Here is a 7,556-nt window from a genome sequence, read left to right as displayed (position 1 = left end):
TTGCCGATATTTTTATAAGGGAAATTGTGCGTTTACATGGTTTGCCAAGCAAAGTGGTGTCAGACCGAGGGAGCCAGTTCAACTCTAGATTTTGGAAAAAATTATGTGAAAAACTGAAAATAGATGTGGCATTATCCACTGCTTTCCACCCAGAGACAGATGGACAGACTGAACGACTGAACCAAACCTTACTTCAAACGCTACGTTGTTTATTGGCTGATTATTCTAGTGAATGGTTGGAAGCTCTCCCTTTAGCGGAGTTTGTTTATAATAATACTGAGCATTCAGCTCTACTTTGCTCACCATTCTATTTCTTGCAGGGGTATCATCCAAGAGCTATACCCATTTTGTTAGAAGATTCCCTGTTACCTACAGTAACGGATAGACTAACGAGGTTAGGTGACATACAAGACAAAGCCAGGAAACATTTATTAAAGTACAAGGAAAGCATGAAAAGGCAAGCAGACAAACACAGATCTGAGGCCCCAATGTATAAAATTGGTGACAAGGTATGGCTCTCCACAAAGAACCTAAATATAGAGGGATCCCGAAAGCTGCAACCACGTTTCATTGGACCCTTTAGTATAACTGCCATAGTAAACCCGGTAACAGTAAAATTAGATTTACCAAAAGAATATCCAGTACATACTACATTCCATGTGTCCTTGCTTAAGCCGTACAACCCAAAAACCCGACCTGAACCATCACCTCCACCCATACCAATTAAGGGAAATCTAGAATATGAAGTGAAAAGCATAAAAGACTCAAAAAGAATTAGTGGACGTCTGTTTTATTTAGTAGAATGGAAAGGATATGATGAATCTGAGAATTCATGGGAACCAGCATCATATGTACATGCCCCACAGCTGATTAGACGGTTTTATTTAAAAAATCCAGGAAAACCCCGTCCTGTAGGAGGGCCTTTGAGGGGGGCAACTGTTAGGGTTTGTGCACAGCAAAGAGCATGTCCCCTCTCACTGCACTAGTGGGTTCTGTAATAGCTCCCTTTTAAACTTACTATTGAAAGCCTTTCTTGTTATCTCACCTTCCCCCCCCTAGGCTTCTGTGTATGTTGTTTAATATGCTGTTTTGTTTACACATTGGGCCTTGCTCTTACCAAGGCTTCTTTAAAACACTCCTCCCTAGGCCATGTGTTAATTCAACTCATTTGTATAATAACTGAAACTCTGCACACCTTTCAAGAACATGTGCAGCATGTGAGGACCACACCCAGCCCTTCAAACCACACCCAGCTCTTCGAACCACACCCAGCCCTGTCTATAAAAGGCAGCCCCCGAACCTCACCCAGTGCTTGTGCTCGTCTACCTCCCGCTTACCTGAGACCAGATCCCTCGGCACTGGCACTCCTGCTCTCTACAGACTTTCATTGGCCTCAATGGGAGCAGCTGCTGGCTCTTCCTTCCTCCGGTTTCCGGTTCCTCCTTGCCTCAGCCTCTCTCCTACAAGCAACCTGCAAAAGAGAAAGAAGACAAGGTTAGACTGATCAGTATCTCTTGCCAGCAACAAGTAAGTGCAAAACTTTTATTACCTGAAAGAACTTTGACAACAATTTCTGGATTCGTGTATAGACAATTTGAAACAAGATACCTTCCACGAACATTGTGATTCAAACTCTTTGTTACAAGAATACTTTATGGAACTTTTAAGAATCGAACAGTGGAAACCATTAACAGCAAGACAAACAGTAAATCAAGGACTTGCACAAAGTACATGCTGTATTTTGATGTAAAAGTACAGTATTTGTTTTATAAAAGATTCTGGAAATATGGGAAAAGTGAGTCTGTAATTGGGAGTTTAGGCTTTAGTTATATTAAGATGAATGTTTGATATTGGTAATTCTGATAACGGTATTTGTTTAATGTTTTAGAAGCTTTACAGCAATAGAAAGCACATCCCAGAGCAGTAACACATTCCAAACCTGGAAACTAGAGACAAGGATCCAAGAGGTACTTTTAGAAGAGAATTTCTAATAAAAAAAAGGGATAGTCAGGAACCCATTTAGGAATAGGTTGTACTTATCTGTTCTTTGTTTATGTTTCATTAGGCACCAGTTTCTACAGAAGTCAGAAAGGGCCGCAGATTTGTGCAGCACTTCAACAGTGGAAACGCAAGAACGGTGTTGTCTCTCTTTTTTATTTTATCCACTTCCCCCCTTCCCTTGAGCTTCTGTTCTTAGTGCAATGTTTTAAAAACTAGTGTGCTGGAACAAGCAGTTTCAGGGTGGGGTCGGATTGTCTTCAACCTCCATCAGAACTGAACAAGGACTCAGGTGAGCTGGGCTTTGACAGTTTTACTTTCCCCCATCCCCTTTGTAACATGTAATGTTACCTTATTTGCGTCTGTTCTCAGTGCTTGATTTTGCTGTCAATAAAAAAATAAGCTGCTTTCAAATTCCTAATTCATGACAAAGCTGGTACATTTTTTTTAAATAGTTTTTCCTTTATTAACACAAAGTAAATGTGTCTTTGTAATGTTCCGAAGTGGCCGTTATGCTGCATTAATGAGTCAGATTTAATTAATTGCCCAATACAGTAAGGACGCCCATGATTTCTGGTTTAAATCAGAAAACCCCAGTTGTTCATGCACTACGAGTTTCTCACAAAAAATCTCCCCTTCTTATTCATGTACCACTTTTGTTGGGGTAGAGGTAGAATATTGTTCGTAATTTTGATCATTTCTACCTCGTCATAAGTGATGCTGGATACATGTGGTCCAGTCAACTAATTCACGGCTATCAGTTATCTGCTTAATGGTACTGTCAGCACCACTTTGCTACCTTTAGGTGTAATATTAGGAACCCATGTGACAAGATTTCTGTTGGTCCTCAGTGAAAGATCTTTTGGGAGGGGGTTGGGCAGTAGACTTTCTGGGTAGAATTGGAGCTGAGGGTGTTCTTCCAGCACATATGTGACTATTCATGGCAATATCTTTTGAAACACGTGTTGATTGTTTAATTGTCTTGGAGTCCTAGACTGTGGTTACTCTGTTTAATATCCTGATACAGCTTGTAAGAAATTGGAGTATTAGTTTGGGGAATGAGTAGCCCTTAAATTAATAACCACAACACTTGTTCTTATGAACTATTTATCACTAACTGAACCTGACATCAACTCCCTGTCGCTATTGCGTAGAACAGACAGGCTTAACTTGTTGGCAATAAGTAAAGTACTTATGCAATACCAAAATGCTTAAAGTCAAAATGCCATGCAAGAAAAATCCCAAATCAATTTATAAAAACAGAGTTAAGTTTAATAATAAAAACTACAACAAAAAGCCACGAACGGAACATGGAGTTATGAATTTTAAAATTATAAGGGTCAAAATAGTGGCAAGTAGAGCGCGAACAGAGGACATCTGTTTGTGCTTGACCGGTTCCTATGTGCAAGTTAAGGTCAACCATGATGGAGTGTCAGTCAGATATAGAACCAGGTTCACTGTGGTCAAACATTTTACCTTCCAGCTTAGGACCTTATTTAGAGTTCTGAGGAAGGATAAAATGTACTTGTAATACAGCGGATAGGATATCTGTCACGTTTGTGACAGAGTAACTCACTTGACAACTCTAAACTAGGCCCTTAGTCTCTTAAATGGAAGTCAAAAATCCTTAGTGGGGCAAGGCAGCAGGCTGTGGCAGGACAGGTCACCACATTGTTGGACAGCTGTAGGAGAAGGTCTTGGTAAAGTCTTTGATTTTTGGTGGAAAAGTAAAGAACAAGAGAAGGATGAATTTCATGCCCAAGGAAGGCCCTTTACTGGCTAGATACTTTTGTCACTTTCACACTATGAAGATTTCTACCTTCGTACTTAGTCACTTTTTTTAAGCTTGGATTCTTCCTCTGGGGAAAGGCTACAAGCTGCAGAGAGGTCTGTGACGCTGGATACTTTCTCTGCGAGTACAAATGAATTAGATGTGCTGTTGCGGGAACAACCTGAGTCTTTACCCGGTACTCTCGTTTCCACATTGTTTATATTTTTATGTTATTTTTTGTTATACATTATCAAATTAACTTTTTGCATTGACCATCACTCCTTCACCCTTCGGATTACTTGTTTATGCTTAATACATTTTGGAAAATGAAATATAACTACAGAGTACCCACACCAAGCAGATACCTGTCATTCAGTTGAAATTTTGGATTACACCAAAATGATGGCAAAATGCAGGATTCATATTCCATATTTGTCTTTACATTTATTGTTGTTGATGACCATGTAACTATTCACACAGGGGTGAGCACAGGTCCCTATAACCCCTATGGTGCATGCGGGCGGCCACCCTTTAGGAGGCCCCATTCAGTCTAAAGCATTTGGACAGTGGTGACATGTGGGAGTCACAACACCACATACATTCTATAGGGGGACACCATAATTTTGCGTTAAGCCACTGTATTCACTGTATCCCCAACAAAATGTGTGCAGGACACAGAAAGGCAACATTTTACCTATAGTGTGCACTTACACCTTTCACAGATAATCAAAATGTATGGCTTCAAAGAAGCAATTTGTGCTCTGACTGGCGGTTGTTTTAAACTACTACTATGACAGACGACAAGAAAAGTTGCTTTGCCACATAGAAAACCTATTTTAATATATTAGCTAAGTGACTATTAAAGTATGCCTAATGAGCCCATAAGGGTAGATTCTTAAAGCAGACAAAAGATATATACTAAATTATTAGAAAATGCCCCCCACAGTGAGCAATGTTAAAATATGTTTGCCACTCTGACCAAACTACTTTTTCCACAAAGAGGGAAGAAGGTAGATGGAATGATTTTCTGCAGGATCACTCTAAAGAGAAAAGGTAAGTGCTATAAAATGATGTGGGTTGCCCAAGAAAAAGTTGCCATGATTGAGTTTAAAATTAAAAAATACACACAACAAAGGAACCTCCGCTCAAGATTGGCACCTTGACTCAAACCCCAAACTACGTCATTCATTACCCCTAAACATGAGCCATGGGTAACGATCTTATCTTCAGAAGACTACTCACAAGTTGGCTCTTTCCTACATATCCACCACACTAAAACACATATGTACAGCATATGCCTGTGCAAGTAAATATGTCTAATTTGATTATATGTATGTATTTACATATGTGAATTTCTTTGTACTTATGGTTTAAAATATATAGATAATCCTTAGGTGTGCTTAAAAAATGCATATATTAGTCACGGTTAAATCACAATATGGAAATATGATCATAAACAACTGTATTTATAAGTGCTTCACTATTGACATATTGAGGAAAACATACATATAAATTAAGAGAAAAATATATAAAAGTACACAAATAGATCAGCTTTTCTGTACAGCAACATTTTAAAATTTTAATATCTATCTTTACTTCCACATATGTGACTTTATGCAACACAATTCTAAATCTCTGATTATTCTTCTTATAAATGTATGCCATTTCTATGTAGTAATGTATCTATGTATGTATTTCTTTACTCCTAAGAACCAATGAAAGAAAGAAAGAAAGAAAACCCTTCAAATCCCTCCAATGCACTACTCTATGTCTCATCCTATAACTCTCTCAATATATCTTCTACCACCACTCATTCCAAATCTCATTCTATTACTATGATCTCCCTAAGATCCTTTCTTAGCTCTTTCCTCCTCTATCCCTCCTTGACTCACCCCAAACCTCATTATACTACTAGGATCGCTCATAAAACCCTTTCCACATCTTGCCTCCTTTATAACTCATTGACTCACCCCAAATATCATTTTACTATTAAGATCTCCAAAATAACACTTCCTAGACTCTTCCCTCCTGTATCCCTCCTACGACTCATCCCAAACATCATTTTACTACAATAATCTCCTTAAGAACCATTTCTAGACTTTCCCCTTTGCCATACCTCCTTTGACTCATCCCAGGCCTCATCTAGTTACTAGCTAGGAATTCCCACATAACACTATTAGTGGAGGAGTGACTTTATGGCATAATCTTACCAACTCATCAAATCAGCAGTCCCTTCTTTTACTGAGCCCATGCTAAGAGACCTTTGCAGTATGTAAGAATTATTCAGGAGCTGAAACTCAAAATCAATTTATACATCACAGTTTCAAATTTAAACTTTGGGAGTCAATGATGAGAGTTGGTGTGAGTTTCAACACTTTATTTAAAATCTCTTAGTAAATCTTTATTAGTCATTGTTCAAGTAATCAAGTAGTAGTAATCAATCAAAAATCATTCATATCAGAATAAGTGCACTAAGTGTGTTCCATAAAGGAACAATCCTTATTCTAAGCTACGGAGAATGAAAGAAAAACATCAATTAGAACACATAAATAGCTCCAAATTAGAGAGGTGAAGGTAAGAAGCTCTTAGGATAAAATCTTAAATCCTAAACCAGAACGTCACATAAGGGAGGTTTAAGAAACTAGGTAGAGTCTTAGAGCAGCAAAGATCCAGGCAGGCAAAACTAAGTGGTCTCTCAGAATGAATCTCAAAAGAGTCTGCAAAAGACTCTGTAGAGTGGTCTGTGGACTCACCAAAGAATGTCCTAGCATGTGAATAGCCTGCTTTAGGAACACGCACATTTCTAATGTTCCATACCACCACTTTGAAAAAAGTTGTTGCAGATTTCTGCAGCTCGTCCCATCAGCACACGGTGTTATCATGGGAAGGACAAAGCTTATGCTGTCTGAGGAGACACGAAATAGTGGCTCACAGATATTACACTTTAGAATTAAACATTTTATTAAACATTTTGTAAATCATAGAAAGATTCCCCAAATTTACTGACTTTAAGACAACTACAGTTCATGGATAGGCGTCGACATTATATTACTATTGAAAGTTTAATATTTCACAATTCTGACCTGGGTCAGAATTTGAAAAAATAAAATAAAAATGCATTGTGCAGCCTTTCAAAGGAAATACGTCAATGGGAAAGCCTAGTGCTCTCAATTGCTTTTACAATACAGCTTTTTGTCTGAGGCCTACCCTTTATGTCTATATGTTAATTGTGTTAATTTTTATTATTTTAAAGCGTGTTAGCACTATCTAGACTCTTCTTTCCGCTTTCCCTACTATATCTTGTTCAATGAAACTGACAGACTCACATGTCCACTGCTCAAATTAACAACTTGCTGTTACTTAGCAGCAGCTGTCAAAGCTGCAGCCTAGCGACAGCAAACATCTATGTCCTGGGGTGGGCACCCCAGGCCATAGCAGGAGCTGGCACTGGGGGGTGGTGGTCCCCAAGGCCATTAGTAGCTCCTCGAGTGCGGCCTCCCTCCAGTAAAGAAAAACCCCGGGGAGGTGGTGGTCCCCGGGGCTGCAGGGGGTATGAAATAGACCCCCTTTCTATTTTTTTCTTTTTTTCCAGGTTTCCCTGGGGGAGGTGATTGTCCCTCAGGCTGCGTAGGGAGAGACACATGGCCCCCCACACACAATCAAATCAATGCCTTGGGGAGGTGGTGGTCCCCACAGCTGTGGGGGGGTGGTTAGCCCGCCCACATAAATTTTGATGAATGCCCCGGGATGGTGGCGGTCCCTGAGGCTGCAGTGGGGTACTTCGATA

This window comes from Pleurodeles waltl, chromosome 4_1 (assembly GCF_031143425.1).
Source record: "Pleurodeles waltl isolate 20211129_DDA chromosome 4_1, aPleWal1.hap1.20221129, whole genome shotgun sequence".
NCBI lineage: Eukaryota > Metazoa > Chordata > Amphibia > Caudata > Salamandridae > Pleurodeles > Pleurodeles waltl.
Note: the sequence above shows the minus strand (reverse complement) of the source record.